Here is a 10,745-nt window from a genome sequence, read left to right as displayed (position 1 = left end):
TCATACTGTGTCTTTATCAAGACTTCTTTCCGTTGTATTGCTAAATCATACCTCATTGTATGACAACTACCTTTAGCAGTTCATGGACATTTCAGTTGTTGCCACTTTCTGGTCATTATGAATAATGCTTCTGTGAACATCCATGTGCAAGGTTGTGAGTTGAAAGACATTTTCACTTCTCTTAGGTAGACACCTAGGAGTTGATTTGCCAGATAATATGGCAACACCATCATATAAGGAATATCAAAATGTTTTCCAAAGTGGTTGCACCATTCTACATTCCCACCAGCATCGTGTGAATATTGCAGTTTCTCCACATTCTTGCCAAAACCTGCTGTTACCTTTCCTTTTCATTATAGTCCAAAGAGTAGGTGTGAACTAGAATTTCATGGTGACTTTGATTTGCATTCCCCTAATGACTAATGATGTCGAGTGCCTTATCATGTGCTTGGTTGATTCTGTGTATATTTTCTTTGCAGAAATGTCTGTTCATATACTTTCGGTCATTTAAAAATATTTACTTGTCTTTGTTGTTGCCCAGCCTCTACCTAGCTTTAAAAAATGTTTCTTGCTGGGCACGGTGGCACATGCCGGTGACCCCAGTGGCTCAGGAGGCTGAGGCAGGAGGATTGTGATTCAAAGCCAGCCTCAGCAAAAGTGAGGTGCTAAGCAACTCAGTGAGACCCTGTTTCTAAATGAAATACAAAATAGGGCTGGGGATGTGGCTCAGCGGTTGAGTGTCCCTGAGTCTAATCTCCAGTAACAAAATAATAATAATAATAATAATAATAATAATAATATTTTTCTGTGGATATTTCCAAGAAATTTGGACCTCATCTATAACTGGTCTTCATATCCCCCTTCCGCTAATCCTGATCTGCCTCTTTATAATAAATCTTTTCTACTTGGTCAACTGGTCCACCAAGGCAGGAATGAACTCTCCCTAATTCTGTCTTCTCATCACTTCCCCACCCAGATTCTGTCAATCATCAAGGAATGGTTTCTTTTAATCATGTGCCATTCATCCTTCTGAGATCCTGCAATAACTCAACCCAAGCCTTTGTCTCTGTATATACAAACACAGTAATGACACCCCCAGGGGACACTGAAGGTTACAAGCACTGGTCCTGAAACGATATACTTCCTTAGTTCAACCTTGGCTCTGCCACTGAGCCGAGGTCTCAATTTTCCTATTGTATTCTTTTGAGGTGCTGGGGATTGAACCCAGGGCCTTATGCTTGAAAGGCAAGCACTCTACCAACTGAGCTATCTCCCCAGCCCTCAATTTCCTATTGTAAAATGGGGATGATGATAGCCTTGACTTTGTAGGGTTTGGGGATTAAACAAATGATTACATGAAAAGTGATACAAATTGTGCCTGGTATAAGACAAATACTCAGTAAATGTTAGCTCATATTTGTAGAGTTATTTTTTACAACCAATTAAAACTTTTCCTAGACCTTTTTTTTTTTTTTCCTTCACTATGAAATCACATGGAAATGGGTTGCTTGGCCCCTAAGTGACTCCATGATCTTCAATGTGAGTTGACAAGATGCCACCATGACCCCCAGATCCTTGTAGCAGTTTAATAGCTTTATGTTTCAAAATGGTAAAACGAAGTTTAGAAGTGTAACTTCCTTCCACACACTGTTGCTATACTGCCACTGCCCGTAGGCATTTTGGGCTTGCTCTTGACCCAGCAGGATTGAAGGCACTGCTGAACTTTATTCTTGCAATTGCTTTAGAAGGGGCTCAATATTGCTATTCCCCACTTCATAATTGAGATAAATGACAGGGTCGGTCTATTGTCCACAATCACATAATTAGGCACTGGAGAAACCTGGACATGGTCCCAAGGCCCTTGGACATGGAGTCCTAAGCTCTTGGCTCTGCCTTTAGAAGTTTCTGAAGAGGTGTCCACAGACAGACATTCTCGAAGTCAGCCTGGGAAAGAATTTCGGTGCTTATTTCATGTTTATAATTCCTGAACAGAATACATCTTCCATCTGGGAAGTCTTCACATTGTTATCCAAACTTCTGAAAATTCCTGGGACTAGGAAATTTTGAATGTCATTTCTGAAAGTTCTGGCTCAGCAGAAATATTTTTCCTTGGGGTGTCTTCCTTTGCTGGAGGGACGAGGGCCTCCTCATCCAGGCAGTTTAAGGCAAGGGGTATTAGACCCAGCTTCATTCCTTTTCCAGGTAGCCCTTCACACATGGTGAGGAACCAGGGGAGAAGATGCTCATTAGCCATCACCGTCATTGAGAAGCAACTAGGTGCCGGCAAGGGTGACTCAGGACCGCCATCTTCACAGGCAGAGGCAGCCATGCCTCGGGCTGAGCACAGGAGGTCCTCATTATCCCAAGATCCTCGGTGCTGGGAGAAAATGCTACTTATTATGAATCCATCAAAAAGAGGGACATTTTCAAAATAAGCTGTTAAAGAAAAATAATAATTTCTTAAAAAAACCTAGTTACTTGGGTCTTTAACTTAGCTGGCAATTGTGAAAATGAGCTTATTTTATTTAATATTTAACAAATGTAGGGATCCGTTCAAACATGGCCCTTTTAGAAAATATGCAACATGAATTGTTTTTTTTTTTCTCTCAGTTTTGACAACATTCAATAATAGCAAAACTCGATTTCTCTTAAACTTTTGCAGCACTCTCAGAAAGACTGGCTCTTTCTCAAAATGATTTAAGAGTGTCACAGGTTTTCCTGAGAGTCTCTCTAAATCTTTGCTCTTTAAATCATTCCCTATTAAAGCTCTCATTCCATCCTTGATCTGGTCGATTCGCTCTTTTGGTTTAACCCTGGCTTAACCTCCTTAATGTGGCTTTGACATCATTAACTTGATTCTTCAATTTTCAGGGACCTTCTAGAACTCTTGCGCACTTTGCAAAGTCCGTGATTTCATTTGCAATGCTTATATTGCATGATACGGACCCACAGAGGACCCACAGAAATGTTCACAGGTTGGGCTGGGATAGGGAATGAGGTTCATCGGTGATTTTAGTAGTGATGATTTTTACGCTAGGCCTTGGCTTCCTCATGCACACTGGCAGATATGGTATTGCTCATGGGGTGAGCCTCCCGTTTTTTGGTCTAAGACTTTCTAGATGCCGGGTACCACAATCCTCTCCAGACTCGGGTTACATAGAAGACTGTCCTTGGCGGAGAGTTTGCTGAAATTCAGAGTTTTTCCATGACCAATAAGGCACTGCAGGTGCTTGCCTGCTGGCAGCTCCGCCATTTTGTATATCCCCTTTCCTTTCTTGTCCCCTGGCTCACTCTGCTTCAGTGACAATGGCCTTCTGTGTTCCTTGCCAAGCCCTTTCTGACCTCTGGACTTCCATCCTTGCTCTTCCTTCTATCCTGAATGCCATTTCCATTGCCAAGTTCCACCCTTCCGGAGCCAGTCTGGTACCAGTTTCTTGGAGAGATCTCTGCTGAGCACTCCATCTCAAGAGCAAACCCCCACTTCCGTAACTCCTTTGCCCATTTTTCTGTTTATCTCCATAACAGCTTTTAAGGAAATGAGAGATCTTATTTTCTTATTTCTGCCTCTGAATCCAGGACACCAAGTTTCAGAAGGATAAGGACTCCATTGAATTCTCCTGTAAACATGCAACATCTGCAGGATGCAGTGATGCCACCTATCATCTCCACCCGCTCAGGAGGCCGAGGCAGGAGGATTTCAAATTGGAGGCCAGCCTCGGCAATTTAGTGAGGACCTTGGCAACTAAAAGAGATGCTGTCTCAAAATAAAAAATAAGAGGGACTGGGGATGTAGTTGGGTGGTATAGCGCTTCTGCATTCAATCCCCAGTTGGAGTAAAATAATAGGAAAAATCTGTCTTAGTCATTCTTAGGTAGAAAGCTGCAGTTTACAATTTGCAAAGAAAATTTATTCACTTGCCCTGAAAGAATTTAATCATATCTCTTCTTCAGGACCACTAGAAGAATCTTTGCTTCCCTAAGATATGAAGGCTGAGACATTTTATAGTATCAGAAAAGTTTCACCAGGAATTTTTTTTTTTTTTTTTTTTAGGATAAAGATTAGAGACAAAGGAAATGTACATTCCTCCCATCTAAGATTTCATGATTCATTATCATTACCTGGTCATCTTGCTAAAGGGGAAGCCAATGGGAGACATAAGATAGGGACTCATTTGGTCCTGATTTTTGTCAACTTCTGCTCTGAGGGACCCAAAGATTTTACTGCAAAGTCAATTTCCCCATCTTTTCTAAACTAGAAATAAAATTAGGTATCATGAGTCAAAATGTCTCATTGCAATTCATGAGCCACACTGCATGGTCCAGGGGAGGTTCTGGTTAGTGCCAAAGAGAGATAGTCCCTAAGTCCTTGGAACAAAGGAATGGTAAAGCTAAACAAGATACAGAAAGATCATGAATCCGCGTTTTCCATTGCTAAGACCTCAGAAACCCATAAAAGCAGTTGTTTTATGGGAACACTTAGCAAAGCACTGCCCAAGTCCATTTTAAAGGCTTGAAATTTCTTTGACATATGGCAATCATTATGTGTGCTCAGCTGTCTATCTTGCACAACTCTTTCTTCTTCCCTCCCCCAAGCAAGGCATTTCTGAGGCCCTACATTTACCCTATTTTACAAGATTCACTTCGCAGCAAGCAAGGCTCAGAAGCAGTCTCGGGGAGGATAACCCTGGCCAAGAACTCCAAGGGCACCAAAGCATTTTGTCTCAAGATGGACGCCTGGAGGCGAGACTGTTTCACATTAGAAGGGGCATACATTCCTCCTTGGAGTACTGCTTTAGAAAAAGGTTTAATGACTCAGATGTTCTAAGCAGCTAAGTAGAACATATTGTCCTGCTTGGCCTTTTCCAAAATATACAGGAGTCTACATGAGCCTCATGGGCCTGCTGGGGGATGTGTTGGGGTTTCCTAAAGATCAGGTAATGGAAGTAACAGAAAAATGAGTCAAGGTGAACTTTTCCGTATGTCTGCGTGGTCCCCTGCATTGCAAAGGCGTTCCATGCTCCCAAGCACCAAGCATGCTCAAGATATGGTGCTTCTAGAGCTCAGAAGAGCAGATGGACAATCTCAAGCTCACCCCCCTCCTCCACCCTAATGGGGGAATAGACTGTCAGACATATCTATACTGTATTCTTGGAAAACTTTCCCCTATGCTGCTTTGATGTGGTTCTTCCAGGGAAATCAACCAAAATGTCCCAAGGAAATAAAAATAGTTGAATTCAACTGTCTAAGGTGGTGTAGCCCAGACTCGGCTCAACTAGGGAAACTATAGTATTTTATTTTTTATTTTTATAGACTGCATTTTGATTCATTTTACACAAATGGGGTACACCCTTTGGTTTCTATGGTTGTGCATGATGTAGATTCACACCATTCCTGTAATCATACATGAACACAGGGTAATGATGTCTGTCTACATTCCATCTTGATCTTGGTCCCCACCAAGCTGGGCGAGACCCACAAGAAACATATGATGCCTGACTTTAGAATTTGCCATCTGTCAATAAAATCCATCCTCTACACCGAAATCCCTGGGAAGAAAATTCACACAGACATTTGTTCTCCCCCAACATTCGCAGCTTGTTTTAAAAGAGCATACATAGCATCTTTAATTCTTTGCTTATAGAAGTGTAAATTTCTACACTTTCTGGTTGTTAAAATAACTTTTAAAAAATGTATATGTATTTTTTACTTGATCATTCATGCCTGCAGCATTTCCTAAGGGTATCCAACCAGAAAAGGAGGTCAGGCGAAAGTTTCTCTCATCATTTTTCCCATCTCCTGTCAAAATCAGGCTTCCCAAAGAAAAGTAAATCCAACTCCCCAAAATCCACTGGATTGTGACGTGCTGCTCTTCTGAGACTCCTTGGAGAAATGGCACAGGGGGACTTGCTCCAGACTATAGGCAGCAAAACTAACAATGAATCTTCTCCAGGGACAGGTCCCACACCCAAATCTCTGTCCCCACCAACTCATGTCTCTATTTTTTTCAGGTGGAGGAAAAGACTACAAACACGCTCCAGAATCTATGCCTGACATTCACGTTATTTAAAAAAGACACGCAAAGATTTGGGAGGCATACGTTCTTTGCAGCATTATGTATAAGAGTGAAAAATCAGAAACAAACTAAAGGCCTCTCAATCAAGAATTGTTTGAATAAATTAAATCCTTTACACAGTTGTTAAAAATTGTGTTCTCGTAATTTTTGAAATTGAGAATTGGGTATGGTATATTAAGCAGGGAAACAAAAGCAAGATTCAATCCAACTCAACATATTTTCCAATTGTGAAGCACTATGTGCATCTTTACGGAGGAAGAGAATTAAAAGAACTATACTGACATTTGAACTAATTATTTCTGGACACATTTTGGTGTTATTAATTTTTTTTTTTTCATACTTTGTCCTAGTTTTCTACTTTTTTCCAATGTTTTTTATACAAGCGCCACTCTAGGGACTGAAGACACAGCGGTGGCCAAGCTGGATAGAGCCCCTGCCCTTAGGAGTAAAAGCAGTTTTTACGGCAGAGTCGTAATATATACCTATGTTTACGGCCTCACCGAGCGTCTGTTCACCCTTCTACTCAAACCACATCCTAACGTCTCCTTGGAGAAGTCACTTCTTTCCCATTGTCAGCTGGGTAGTTTGATCGGTCTGAATGTCTGTGTCCACCCCACCCACCAATCTCTTAAGTTAAAACCCTGTTCCTGACATGATAGAATCAACTAGTGAGGACTTTAGGGGGTGCCTCCCTTTCCACCCTGTAGGACACAGAGAGAAGGCACCATCTACACCCCGAGGCAGGAACCTCGTCACACACTGAACCTGCCAGAACCTTGATCTTGGACTTCCCAGCCTCCAGAACTGTAAGAAATACATTTCTATTATGTAAAAGTTACCTGGTCTGGTGGACTTAGTTATATAGCTGCCTGAACAAGCCCCGATTGGCTTAAGCCATCAATCTTCCCCACTCGTGGTAGTGCTAATGATTGACTGAAGGAAAAGCATGTGGTTTAATGATGGAAAGAGTGTTTCTAGGATATGGAAGAGCCAGGTTAAAAGATGATGTCTATTCCTCAGGACTTAAAGGTATAAGGACAAGAGGTCAGGAATTATTTGCAGCCACATAGGGACTCTCTAGAATGGCTAAGAGGGCCACCGTGGCTTATAAAAATATAAAGGAAGTGAGATCCGAGGGAATGACATTCTTTGGCACCTGGATTAAGCCTTGCCTGAAGCTATACTTTGGACTTTTCCATTACCTGAGCCAATAAATTCCTTTTATTGTTTAATCCAATTTAAGTTAGTTTTCTGTTGATTGTAGCCTAAAGAAATGTAACTGACAGACCTCTTTAAAGCCAATTGCTAGGTATAGTGACAAACACCCTGGTTTAAAGGCCCTGGTCTTTCCTTAAATGGAAGTATTAGTTTAGGCAAGTCCTTCCCCACTCACAAAATTCCGCATCTGGAAAATGAAGTAGCTGGAGCAGAACAGGATTTTCCAAGCTCCAGTCAAGCAGACCACCGTGGTCAATGCAAATATGTCGATCAGTCCTTAATTTTGAAAGAAAAATAAGGACCTTGTCACATTTTCATAGAGTCCAATGTATTTTATTTAAAGGACTCCCCTTTGTTGTGAGATCAGACAGGTATAGGGATACCAGTGGCTTTGTTTGGGTATATTTCTCCTAATTGGCAAGATTAAAACTTGCAAACTTTCTGTAGTTCCCTTCAACTTAAATTGCTGAAGTGTCTCTCATCCATGAAATCTTAAAATCTGGGGATCCATAGACCAAATAATCTTTTACAGAAACATCCAAACATGTGTATTAAGTTTGCTATTTTACAGGGATGTGCACTTAACAACTCTAAATAATTTAACATGATTAATGTCATTTTTAAAGTATTTATAAAATGCCTAAAGTTAGCAATAGTTATCAGGTGGGTGAAGTTGAAAATGTCAGAAAGCAACTTTTCCTGAATGTTGTTTTTAACCTACAGAGGGAAGGAATTCATTGATCTTTCTTTTTCAAATAGGTGTAGCCAACTTGTAAATATTGTCCAAAATTCTTTGTGACTTTTGAAAATCCACAATTTTCAAAAGACTGAGCATATAATTCTCACATTTATACAGATGTCCCAAGATAGTAATTATTTTCCTTCCCATAGGAAATCCTCTCCAAGTCTACAAAATCAGAATCTCCCTCTCTCTCCCTTTCCAGGGCTTTTATTCCACATTTCTGGAGTGAGTTATGATTAGTTTAGAAAGCTATAAATCTTTTTTTCCCTGAATATTAATATTTAATAATAAGTGTTCTCAGTCGTCCCGTCCCCCCCCCCCCCCCCCCCGTGGAATGTGATCCTCATTGACTTCTTGTAAAATTTCTTTTCTAGGTTTTATCTCACCTTGGATATAAGGTGAGTTCCATTTTATGTAAACAGGTAAAAAATCATAGAATGGCAAGCAAGTGCTCCTGAAGTGACACCCTTACATCAAAAAATGAGCCAAAACAGTCCACATAGAGGGGAAAGGCCACTGAGACTCCATAATCAATGCGTTTAAGATTCATCTTGCTTTTAGAACTGAGAAAATGAGAACTTTTTTTTTGGTACTGGGGATTAAACCCAGAAATGCTTTACCACTGAGCTACATCCCAGCCCTTTTTATTTTTTTTATTTTGAGGCAGGATCTTACTAAGTTGCTTGGGACCTCACTAAGTTGCTGAGGCTGGCCTCGATCAAACCTGTGATCCTCCTGCCTCAGTCTCCTGAGTAGCTGGGATTACAGGCATGTGCCACTGTACCCAGCTTACTTTTCTTTAAATTCATATTTTGTTTTACATTTTTGCCTTTTTTAAAATTTTGAATTCTAATTTGAAGAAAACTTGCAAATAGGGTACAATGGATTTTGTCTCTGATCCATATGAGAGAATGTTGCCAAGCTGATGTCCCATTGCTCTGTAGCATCTTTCCTACAGTTAAGGTTGTTTTCCTGCATTGCCACAATAAAGCCACCAAATACTTAGTAACAAGGATATACCACTACCATTCAATCTTCAGATCCCATTTGAGTTTCACCAGTGGCCCCAATAATCCTATTTAAAGCAAGCTGATTCATTTCAGGATTATTTAATTTAATTTAGATTTAATTTTCATGCTTTAATTTAATTATCTGGAAACCTGTTCAATCTTTCAATTTTCATGACCCTGATATCTTTGAAGATCACAAGCCAGTCACATTGTAAAATATCCTCAACTTGGGTCTGTCAGGATCAGATTCAGGTCACACATCTTTGGCAGGAGAATCAGAGAAACAATGCTACATTCTTGGTCCAGCCTATCAGATGGCACATAATTTCTATTTGTCTTGTTATCAATATACACAATGGAATATTACTCAGCCATAAAGAAGAATGACTTTATGATTTTTGCTGGTAAATGGATGGATCTGAAAACTATCATGCCAAGAGTAATAAGCTAATCCCAAAAAACTAAAGGTCAAATGGTTCCCTTGATATGTGGATGCTAACAGGAAGAAGAGAGGTTCAATGAATTAGACAAAGGGAAATGAAGGGAAAGGAGGGGAGATGGGACTAGGAAAGACAGTGGAAAGAGTCTGACATAACTTTCCTATGTACATATATGAATACACCACAGTGAATCTCAACATTTTGTACATCCACAAGGATCCTAGTTAGAATAAGATATACCCCCTGTTTATGTAAGTATATCAAAATAGGTCCTACTGTCATGTATAACTAAAAGAGCAATTTTCTAAAAGTTCACTTTGATTGCCTGATTAAGGTAACATCTTAGCCACTATTTTTTCCCAACTGTAATTAATAAATATTTTATAAGAGTGTACACTACAACCTGTAAACAGCCTATTTCTCAACAAATTTTCAATTCATTCATTTATTTTTTATCATCCTGGAATAATGACCTCTTATTTAATACCAGGGGTTAAAATTAGTAATCATTATTTACTTTGACATACAAATTGCCTAAAAGTTGATCAGTTCAAAATATCTCCAGTGTCCATCTGGTCTTCTACATCTTATAATATATAATTTTTTTTCTTACTTTTTTGGCCTAATGAAATGTCCTAGTTTTATCTTAAACTTTCTTAGATCAGACCCATGAATTGATCATTTCTCCAAGGATCCCTATTCTTTTTAGGGGAGAATGGTACATAGAAGCCAAGATCTGTGTACTAGGTGTGCTCATTGGGATGTTGCTATCAGGACCTCTCAGTGAACAGAGCCAGGGATTAAAGTGGGCATATGAATGTACGTGTACACATTTATGTATAGGCACAAATGTGCACACTTACACTCACATGTATACTGTACATATGTTGAATATGCATACATATATATATATAAAGCTCATACATGTATTTTTTCTTTTATATCTATCTTTTTATGTTGAAATTTATGAATTTACACATCTAGTATTTTCAGCTACAACCTACTATCTCAGGGTTTGTGGTTCCAGAAAGCTAGAGTTCTCTCCTCTCCTCTATTTCTAATTTCCTGTCCCCCATCTCTAGTTCATTCTCCATATGGAGCCAGTGTCCCGTACCTCCACTGCCTCCGACCTCTCCTGCCTCCTGCAGGTGCTCTTCTCACCCCATCTGGGCTCTGCTCATAGAGTGACCCATGAGAACACCCTCCTCACTTGCTCAGCCTTGGACATGAGAGTTAGGCTGTCCTCCCAGGTGAAGGCCTCTC

The 10,745-nt window shown here is 40.0% G+C and overlaps 1 non-coding gene across 1 annotated transcript; it reads right to left on the bottom strand.

The window, feature by feature from the left end:
• Nucleotides 1-1,203: 1,203 nt before the first annotated feature.
• On the bottom strand, nucleotides 1,204-1,277 carry Trnae-uuc (transfer RNA glutamic acid (anticodon UUC)). Its single transcript has one exon. It is a non-coding gene; the product is annotated as a tRNA-Glu (tRNA).
• Between the last annotated feature and the right edge of the window lie 9,468 nt (nucleotides 1,278-10,745).

The sequence above is a fragment of the Sciurus carolinensis genome, chromosome 17, assembly GCF_902686445.1.
Source record: "Sciurus carolinensis chromosome 17, mSciCar1.2, whole genome shotgun sequence".
NCBI lineage: Eukaryota > Metazoa > Chordata > Mammalia > Rodentia > Sciuridae > Sciurus > Sciurus carolinensis.
Note: the sequence above shows the minus strand (reverse complement) of the source record. Positions and strands in the feature narration are given on the sequence as shown.